Source organism: Bison bison, unplaced genomic scaffold (assembly GCF_000754665.1).
Source record: "Bison bison bison isolate TAMUID 2011002044 unplaced genomic scaffold, Bison_UMD1.0 scf7180017864349, whole genome shotgun sequence".
In the NCBI taxonomy this organism is placed as follows: domain Eukaryota; kingdom Metazoa; phylum Chordata; class Mammalia; order Artiodactyla; family Bovidae; genus Bison; species Bison bison.
Genome location: NW_011494921.1, coordinates 2,340,506 through 2,350,936, shown reverse-complemented (window position 1 = coordinate 2,350,936; position 10,431 = coordinate 2,340,506).

Below are 10,431 nucleotides of genomic sequence, written 5' to 3'. Positions count from 1 at the left end.
GTAGGGAAATGTAGAGTCCTCTCTCTCTCTCTCTCTCTCTCTCTACTATACACAGGATTTTCTGTGTATGGTATCATGTCATATGCAAACAATGACAGTTTTATTTATTTTCCAATTTGGATTCCTTTTATTTCCTTTTGTTCTCCTCTGCCATGGCTAGGACTTCCAAAACTATGTTGAACCAAACTGGTGACAGTGGACATTCTTCGTCCTGTTCCTGATCTCAGAGGAAATGCTTTCAGCTTTTCACATTGAGCATGATGTCACCTATAGGTTTGTCTTATATGGCCTTGTTTATGTTGAGGTAGGTTTCCTCTATGCCCACTTTCTGGAGAGTCTTTTTGTCATAGATGGTGTTGAATTTTGTCAAAAGCCTTTTCTGTATCTATTGAAATAATCATATGGTTTCTATTTTTCAGTTTGTTGATATGGTGTATCACACTGATTGATTTGCCGATATTGAAAAATTCTTGTATCCCTGGGATAAATCCTACTTGACCATGGTATAGGATACACTGCTGGATTTGGTTTGCTAGTATTTTGTTGAAAATTTTTGTGTCCATGTTCACTGGTGATATTGACCTTTAATTTTCTTTGTTTGTAGTATATTTTTCTTTTTCTTTTGTTGCTACACGACACAATACGTAGGATCTTAGTTCCCTGACCAGGGATAGAGCCCACACATCCTGAACTGGAAGCACGTAGTCCTAACCACCTGCCTCCTGAGACATCTGTATGCAGGTCAAAAAGTAACAGTTAGAACTGGACATGGAACAACAGACTGGTTCCAAATCGGGAAAGGAGTACGTCAAAGCTGTATGTTGTCCCCCTGCTTATTTAACTTATATGCAGAGTACATCATGAGAAACGCTGGGCTGGATGAAGCACAAGCTGGAATCAAGATTGCCAGGAGAAATATCAATAACCTCAGATACGCAGATGACACCACCCTTATGGCAGAAAGCAAAGAAAAACTAAAGAGCCTCTTGATGAAAGTGAAAGAGGAGAGTGAAAAAGTTGGCTTAAAACTCAACATTCAGAAAACGAAGATCATGGCATCCAGTTCCATCACTTCATGGGAAATAGATGGGGAAACAGTATAAACAGTGACAAAGACTATTTTGGGTTCCAAAATCACTGCAGATGGTGACTGCAGCCATGAAATTAAAAGACGCTTACTCCTTGGCAGGAAAGTTATGACCAACCTAGATAGCATATTCAAAAGCAGAGACATTACTTTGCCAACAAAAGTCCATCTAGTCAAAGCTATGGTTTTTCCAGTAGTCATGTATGAATGTGAGAGTTGGACTATAAAGAAAGCTAAGCATCAAAGAATTGATGCTTTTGAACTGTGGTGCTGGAGAAGACTCTTGAGAGTCCCTTGGACTGCAAGGAGATCCAACCAGTCCATCCTAAAGGAGATCAGTCCTGGGTGTTCACTGGAAGGACTGATGTTGAAGCTGAAACTCCAATACTTTGGCCACCTGATGCGAAGAACTGCCTCATTTGAAAAGACCCTAATGCTGGGCAAGATTGAGGGCAGGAGGAGAAGGGGACGACAGAGGATGAGAAGGTTGGATGGCATCACTGACTCAATGGACATGAGTCTGAGTAAGCTCCAGGAGCTGGTGATGGACAGGGAGGCCTGGTGTGCTGCAGTTCGTGGGGTCACAAAGAGTCGGACAGGACTGAGCGACTGAACTGAACTGAGTCCTAACCACTGGACTGCCAGGGAAGTCCCTTTTCTCTGGTTTTGAAGGAGCATTATGGTCAAAATGACTATACTGTCTGAGGCAATCTACAGGTTTAATGCAATTCTGGTGGAATTACCAATGGCATTTTTCACAGAACTAGAACAACAACAAAAAAAATCTTAAAATTTGAATAGAGACACAAAAGACCCCAAGTAGCCATAACAATCTTGAGAAAGAGAATCGGGGCTGGAGGAAGCAGGCTCCCTGACTTAATACTTGACTCCAAGGCTGCAGTCATCATAACAGTACGGTGCTGGCACAGAAACAGTAACAGAGATCAGTGGAGGAGGATGGAAACCTAGACGTGAGCCCATGCACCTGTGACCAGTGACCTGTGACAGAGGAGGCGAGGCTGCACACCAGAGGGGAGGCGGCCTCTTCAGGAAACGGCGCTGGCCTTGTCGTACGTCCCTGGATACGCTCCCGTGTCTCCTGGTGTACAGTCTATGGGAGCCTGAATAGTACTTTTATCCTGCTGTTGTGTGAAAATTGTATAAACCTTAATTACATTGAATTGGCTGACAGTGCTTTTCAGGTCTGCTATACCCTTCTACTTTTCTGTCTAGTCATTCTATTAATTTTTGACAGTTTGCTATTGAAACAGCAATTAAAAATTTTAATTTATCTATTTAAAAAAATAACTGTAATATACAGTGGAACTATATGTAACTTTGTTCCGTATTTTCCAAGTCTCCTGTAAATGTGTTATCATACTTTCATAATTCAAAGATAAATGGTGCTGGGAAAACTGGACAGTTACAAGTAAGAAAAATGAAATTAGAACATTCTTTGACATCATACACAAAGATAAAATCAAAATGGACAAAGATCTAAGTGTAAGACTGGATAATATAAAACAGAGGAAAACAAAAGCAGGACACTCTTTGACATAAATCACAGCAATATTTGTTCTGAGCCATCTCCTAGAGTAACGGAAATAAAAACAAAAATCAACAAATGGGACCTAATTAAACTTAAAAGCTTTTGCACAGCAAAGAAAACTATAAACAAAAAAGCAACCCACAGGAGGGAAGAAAATATTTGCAAATGATGCAGCTGACAAGGGATTGATCTCCAAAATTTACAAACAGTTCATGAAGCTCAATACCAAGAAAACAAACAACCCAATCAAAAAATGGGCAGAAGACCTAAATAGACATTTCTCCAAAGACATACAGATGGCCAAGAGACACATAAAAAGATATTCAATGTTGCTAACTGAGATATCACCTCAAAACCTACAATGAGATATCACTTCATACCAGTTAGAATGGCCATCATTTAAAAAATCTACAAACAGTAAATTCTGGAGAGGGTGTGGAGAAAAGGATACCCTCCTCCACGGTTGGTGGGAATGTAATTGGTGCAGCCGCTGTGGAGGACAGCATGGAGGTGCCTTAAGGAACTACAAACAGAGCTGCCGTGCGGCCTAGCAACCCCGCTCCCGGGCGTTATCCCTGAATGCGACCTAGCGACCCCACTCCCAGGCGTGTATCCGTGAATGCGACCTAGCGACCCCACTCCCGGGCGTGTATCGTGAAAAGCGTGGTTCAGAAGGGGGCCTGCTCCCCGTGCTCACAGCAGCCGGGACGTGGGAGCCGCCTGCGCATCCGACAGGCGCGCGGGCAGAAGAGGTGCGCACACGCGGTGGAGTGTCACCCGGCCACTGAAACGACAAGTGAAATAGCGCTGTTGCCGCGGCACAGAAGGACCTGGAGACTGTCACACCTAGTGAAGTAGGTCGGGCAGAAAAGACAAATTTTATATGATACTGCTTACATGCAGAATCTAAAAAATGATACAAATGAACTTATTTACACAGCATAAACAGACTCACAGGCTTAAAAGAATGAACTTACGGTTACCACAGGGGAAGGGCTGGGGCTGTGGATCAGAGTTTTAGGATCGACATGTACACATTTCTATATTTAAAATAATTACCACCAAGGACCTGCTGTATAGTGCAGGGAACACTACTCAATATTCTGTAATAGCCTAAGTGGGGAAAGAATTTCCAGAGTAACAGCTACATGCACACGTATAATTGAATGACTTTGTTGTCACCTGAAACTAACACAATATTGTTAACCATGCTCCAGATAAAATAATTTTTAAAAGAAACTGCAAATTGAATTTTTTTAAATGATTTTTTAGGTGGTATGGGGTAGTCTGAAAACGCAGCAGTTCTGGAATGCCTGAATCTGCGCGCACAAGTTGTGTGGCTTTGGCCAAGTAACTCGACGACTTTCTTTACATCCCTATTACCTACGTCACTAGATTGAGGCAATGACCACCTGTGTCATGAGATAGCAAGTAGAAGCTTCTAGCGTAGTTCCTGTAACATGGTTTGTGTTCAATGTAGTTACCAAGTTTCTCTCAAAATGGTTTGAATGTTTCAAACCATGAGAGTGAGAAAAAGTCATCTGAAAAAGACATATTTTGAGAAAATTAAGTGGTTATAGTTTCAATCAGATGCTTATTAGGGTGATGTTTTCTATCTTTGACCTTTATCACATCCCCCCAGTCCCATCTGACAACAGCTTCTCAATGCTTTTATTCAAATGATAATCACTGTGCAAAAAATCAGCGTCTCCTCATTCAGGAACTTACAGTACCCATCTTAATAAACCACAATGAACCGAAGACGCGAAGAATAACTGGATAAACAGGCCTCTCTCTCCAGCTGTCAAGTCTGTTTGTGACAGCAACTGGTATTTCATTGTAAAAGATGCTAATTTCAGTCCGAGCTGTGGCAGTGTTGAGAGGAGCATAAAAGGAATTCTTGATTATCTGTATCAGGAACTGTGGTCCCTGGGGATACGCGTGGAGCCCTCAGATCACAGATGGCAAGACTGCTATGATCAAATACGCATCCATGCGGCGTCACGATTATGATAATTAGGAAATGGATAGTTTTGCCCTCTATGATAAGTAATTGTGGCTGGCATGCCTCTCTTTTGACTATTTTGGAGGCTTTATAAGCGATGCTTGTTGTACTGATTATGACACCATTCGGTACTTGGACCACCATTTCATTTCTGTAACTGTTCTGTCAAATTCCTGGGGCCTCATATAATACTGTTTCAATAATAATGATTTTCCCAATCTAAATTTAAGAAATAGTGATTACCTTACTGCTGGACCACATTAGCTGCCTCTCAGAGTTAAACAAACACTAATTATTATTTCAACTTAAATATCATTGCTTACTAGCATTAGCCAGGCTACAGAGGAGCAGAGGGAGGTAGACGTTCTCAGAGACACATAGCGCTCTGTGAGGAGATGGGTAGGGGGTGAAATCAGGCTAAACACTGTCTTTTCTTGAGAATGAGCCATTGTTTACTTTAAAATTATGTCCTTCTTATTGGGGGGGGCAGGAAGTGTTACGATGCCCTTTCTTGCCTTAAATAGTGATAACTTTAGATGACTGGGTAGAGGAAAATGTTTAATATTCTTATTTGGCATAATTAACACTTAGCAGCTGTAACTCCTCCCTTAATCGGTTTTGACCAGCCCTTGAGATCGCAAAATATCAAAGTCAACTGAACTCTTCCCTGTAACATCCCAGCACATAATCTTTGGTGGCCAAAGGCTTACTCACCATTTTGCAAGTTATCTGTGACAGTCACAAAAAGCTCTCATTGTTAGAAATTTACTCATTTTATTGACCCAAAATCTGCCTTCATACACTGCAACCCTGGTTCAATCCTCTGACACTACCCAGAGTAGCTCTCACCACTTGTGTTACAACAGCTCAATAAATATATAGAGAGGTGGTCTTCCAGATGGCCTCCGCTAAGGTAACCCTCATCTGTGCCCGTGGTCTTCACTCCATGGCTTTCTCACTTCCAATCACCTCCACGATGGGTGCCTCAGACAAAGGAACAGCCTGATACATCCAACATTCAGTTGTCTAGAGAACAAAGCCCAACGTGTTCAGAGCAGCTCCAGATTCTCTACCATCTGCTTCCAAACCAGCTCTTCTCCTACAGTACTCCTTCGTGTACAGCACGCACTGGTACACACCCTCTCTCCACTCTCACACTGCCCTGACCTGGCCTTTTCCCACCCAAATGCTGAGCTCTGTCTCTCTGTCTCTTTTCAAAGCCCATCTCTCCCACAATGCCCCCTCAGATCCGTAGCTTGGTATTCACTGCTCCATCCCTTGGGCTCTCCTTTAGAATGGACTTTGTCTTGCAACACCACCACTAGTGAGCTCTTTCCTTGTGCTCCTGTTGGTTTCAGTAGGACATTACAAGATCTGCGATGGCACCGACAGCCTTACCTGCATTTCAGAGGCACACACAGTCTCAAAACCCCTTTGCCACTAGCCCCCGGTTTTCCAACCACGACGACCGTTGAGACACCTCTCGATCTTGATCTGTCCTGACCAGTGCAGAGGCCACCGGCCACACGCGGCTCTTCAATTTTAAACTCGGATCAGTGAAAGTTAGATAAAATTAAATCTTCAGTTCCTCCGTCTCACTAGCCACAGTTCCAGCACTCAAGAGCCACATGTGGCTAGAAACTCCCGTGCCGGCCAGCACAGATTTGGAACGTCAGTGCAGACAGCTCCGCTGGGGGATGCAGGTCTGGGCACCTTCCCTGCTGTGTGATCAGCCCCACCACACTGCTGGCAAGCAGCATGCCAGCCTCTAATTAAAACCGCAGATCCTTTTCTTTTAATGAACAGCTTTTAAGTTATGATTCCTTCATACTGTACTTAGACAATTACTTTTACAGACCTAAAGGCAATCCCCTTCCCCTCCTTGAACTCTAATACATTTTATCTCTTCTGTTTTTATCCCATCCGTCTAGCTTATCAAGATACTCAGTTTTTTAATTCTGACATCTTTTGAGGTATCCTATCTTAGGTTTGAGTCACCTGCACATTTTTAAAGTACTTCCTGTTTCTTATTAATTGTTGATCAAAATGTTGTCTATAACTAGAGTGACTATATAATTTCTCCTCGAAACCAGGACACTTTTCAGAGTGAATGGAATGCTGTAAAAAATTATGCTGAGGCACCAGCATTAACTGGGACTCAAGTCTCACTCTGGAAAGAGAGAACTCTGCCCACAAGAGATCACATCTCAGACCCTTGCCCTGTCGCTGGAGAACATCCCTTGGATTGACTATGCTGTTTTCAAAAATCTGTTAATATGTTGACTCAATTTTATGCCACTTCAGACTACATCATTCCATTGAATTCATGAGGCTGTCATGAAAGAAAGTGAAAGTGAAAGTCACTCAGTCATGTCCGACCCTTTGCAACCCCATGAACTATACAGTCCATGGAATCTTCCAGGCCAGAATACTGGAGTGGGTAGCCATTCCCTTCTCCAGGGCCCAACCCAGGGATCAAACCCAGGTCTCCCACATTGCAGGCAGATTCTTTACAAGCTGAGCCACAGGGGAAGCCCAAGAATACTGGAGTGGGTAGCCTTTCTCTTCTGCATAGAATCTTCCCAACCCAGGGATTGAACCAGGGTCTTCTGCATTGCAGGCGGATTCTTTACCAACTGAGCTATCGGGGAAGCCCAAATGAGAAACAACCAATTATCTTACTTAAGTTCAAATCATCTTACTGCTTTTACCAGTTCTTTTGCTTGTTTGTTTCAGAAAAAGAAGAAAACACAATACAAATGGAAATAAAATTTGTGTATACACTAGAAAAATATGAGCAGAATAAATGAGGTTACAAAATTTGGATATAGTATCTTCCTTATTGTTATAGAAGGACTCCAGTTGTTCACAAAAGTCTGCCTTGTACAGGAAAAGCTCACAGTGACCTGAAGCTCCATTTTAAGATTCCAGTAAGAGGAAAGACAATATGTAGCAATCTTACTTGGGAAAGTTTTTCAACATATGTCACTTTATTTGTGAAAGTGCTAATTTGGAGGAAACCTACAGCTCTAATGGTCATGAACTATTACTTGCCATTCACCTATGGCAACTGAGCCAACAAAATCCTTGTACTATGCTGAACCATGGAACACGAACCCTTATTTTTTAAGAAAGGAAAGACAAAAACAAGTGCAGGTACTTAAAAATGAAGATGATGCAGCCAAACTCACTTAAACGCAAGATAAAGCAAATACTTATTAGGAAGTCTGTTTCATGGATTTTTACCTACAGAAATATGAATAAATCTGAACAAAAATTAGACGAAAAATTAATGTAACTAAAAATCAGATAAGGCCCATGATGTAAGACTGAAAGAAAGAGATGAAAGGACACCACTGGACTGAAACCTGGAGAGAGGGACCCAGTCTACTTCCGGCTCGAAGCATCCCTGGAACCTTGGCCCGGGGCTGCCTGATCCCTGCCCTCGTCTCTTCATCCATTCAGGAAGTGCTGTTTGTCCCCAGGGGTGACTCGGGCAGGAATAAGGAGTGAGCTGACCCCTCAGGGTCTACACAGACTTAAACCCAAGAGTTCTCCAGTTTTAAAATTGTGTGATGCTGGACATCGTTTAGCAGGAAATAGTTAAAGCTTCTCATATTCCCTGAAAATGTAATAACTATGGTTAAAATAAATTCTTTTTGGAATTGTCATTTATTTCTTACGATCTGTACAATGTTTAGCAAGTGTATACCATCTACTTTCCACTTTTAAGACATTTTAAACACTATACACTACTATTCTACTTATGTCTTCTGCTGATTTTTTCACGTTTTTCTCATGTAGGTTATTTTTTCTGAACCTTGAAATCAGATATTTGTAATTAGGTATTTATAAGTGAAATGTTATTTCAACAAATCTTACTTCTATTGACCTTTGATAATAATATTAAAATGAGGAATATATTACTCTTCAGAAAATACTTATTTTCCTCTTCAGCCTATGAAAAACTTTCTACTCCATAATTTGTGGGATTAATATATGTTATCATTTTATTTTGGTCCTTATCTTCATTCCTAAGCAATTCACAGGCAATTAAGGAACCCGATTTGATCAATTTTCTAAGTTCCTTGTTTTTCATTAGGGCGAACCTTAAGGCAGGTGGCCTTCCATTAGTTTGGCTGACAGCTCTGGCTAATGTTTTAATGATCCCTAGCAAAGGAAACCAAAAAAGAGAGAGAAAAAAAAAAGTAGATTTACAATGGTGGGAATAAGCTAGATCAGGCAGGGAGACAGAGTACATAACCACTAATTAACTCTCGTCATTTAAACATCTGCAAGCTGAACAGACGCAAGTGTCCTGGCTCTGCTGACAAGTCCTTGAAGCACATGCTACAGAGAGGAGCCTCCAGGCCTAAATTCCCAGACGCGTAGGAGGCTGTCAAATGCCCCTGCTAATACTACTATTACAGCAACTAATTTGGGGAGGTGGAACTATACCAAAATACTTGTCATAAAACAAATGGAAGAGGCAACATCATCTCTTACTACAGCCCTCTTTTTTAAAAAAGAAGTATTTATTTATTCTTGGTTGCACCGGGTCTTCTCTGTACGCGGGATTTCTCAGTGGGGGCAGCTCGCGGCTGCTGCGGGGGGGTCTTCTAACACACTGGCTTCTCTCCTTGCAGAGCACGGGCTCTAGAGCGCATGAGCTCCAGTAGCTTCAGTAGCTTTACGGCACACAGCTTTAGCTGCCCTGCAACCTGTGGAACCTTCCTGGACCAGGGATGGAGCCCATGTCCCCTGCGTCGGCTGCGTCACAAGGGAAGGCCCCTTATTACAGCCTGCTAACTGTGCCCTCTGTTTCCATCTTCCCTTGCTGCTATCTCATTTATACACAGCAGATAAAATACTCTCCAGGAATAAACTATAAATAAATTATATCACTCTTTTACTTCAGGTCAGGTCAGTTCAGTTCAGTCTCTCAGGCGTGTCCGACTCTTTGCGACCCCATGGACTGCAGCACACCAGGCCTCCCTGTCCATCACCAACTCCCGGAGCTTACTCGAACTCATGTCCATCAAGTCGGTGATGCCATCCAGCCATCTCATCCTCTGTCGTCCCCTTCTCCTCCTGCCCTCAATCCTTCCCAGTATCAGGGTCTTTTCCAATGAGTCAACTCTTCGCATCAGGTGGCCAAAGTATTGGAGTTTCAGCTTCAGCATCAGTCCTTCCAGTGAATATTCAGGACTGATTTCCTTTAGGATGGACTGGCTGGATCTCCTTGCAGTCCAAGGGACTCTCAAGCGTCTTCTGCAACACCACAGTTCAAAAGCATCAATTCTTCAGGGCTCAGCTTTCTATTTATAGTCCAACTCTCACATACATACATGACTACTGGAAAAACCATAGCTTTGACTAGACGGACCTTTGTTGGCAAAGTAATGTCTCTGCTTTTTAATATGCTGTCTAGGTTGGTCATAACTTTTCTTCCAAGAAGCTAGCATCTTTTAATTTCATGGCTGCTGTCACCATTTGCAGTGATTTTGAAGCCCAAGAAATAATCTGTCACTGTTTCCACTGTTTCCCCATCTATTTGCCATGAAGTAATAGGACCACATGCCATGATTTTCTTTTTCTGAATGTTGAGTTTTAACTTTTTCACTCTCCTCTTTCACTTTCATCAAGAGACTCTTTACTTCTTCACTTTCTGCCAAAAGGGTGGTGTCATCTGCGTATCTGAGGTTATTGAGATTTCTCCCAGCAATCTTGATTCAGCTTGTGTTTCTTCCAGTCCAGCGTTTCTCATGATGTACTCTGCATATAAGTTAA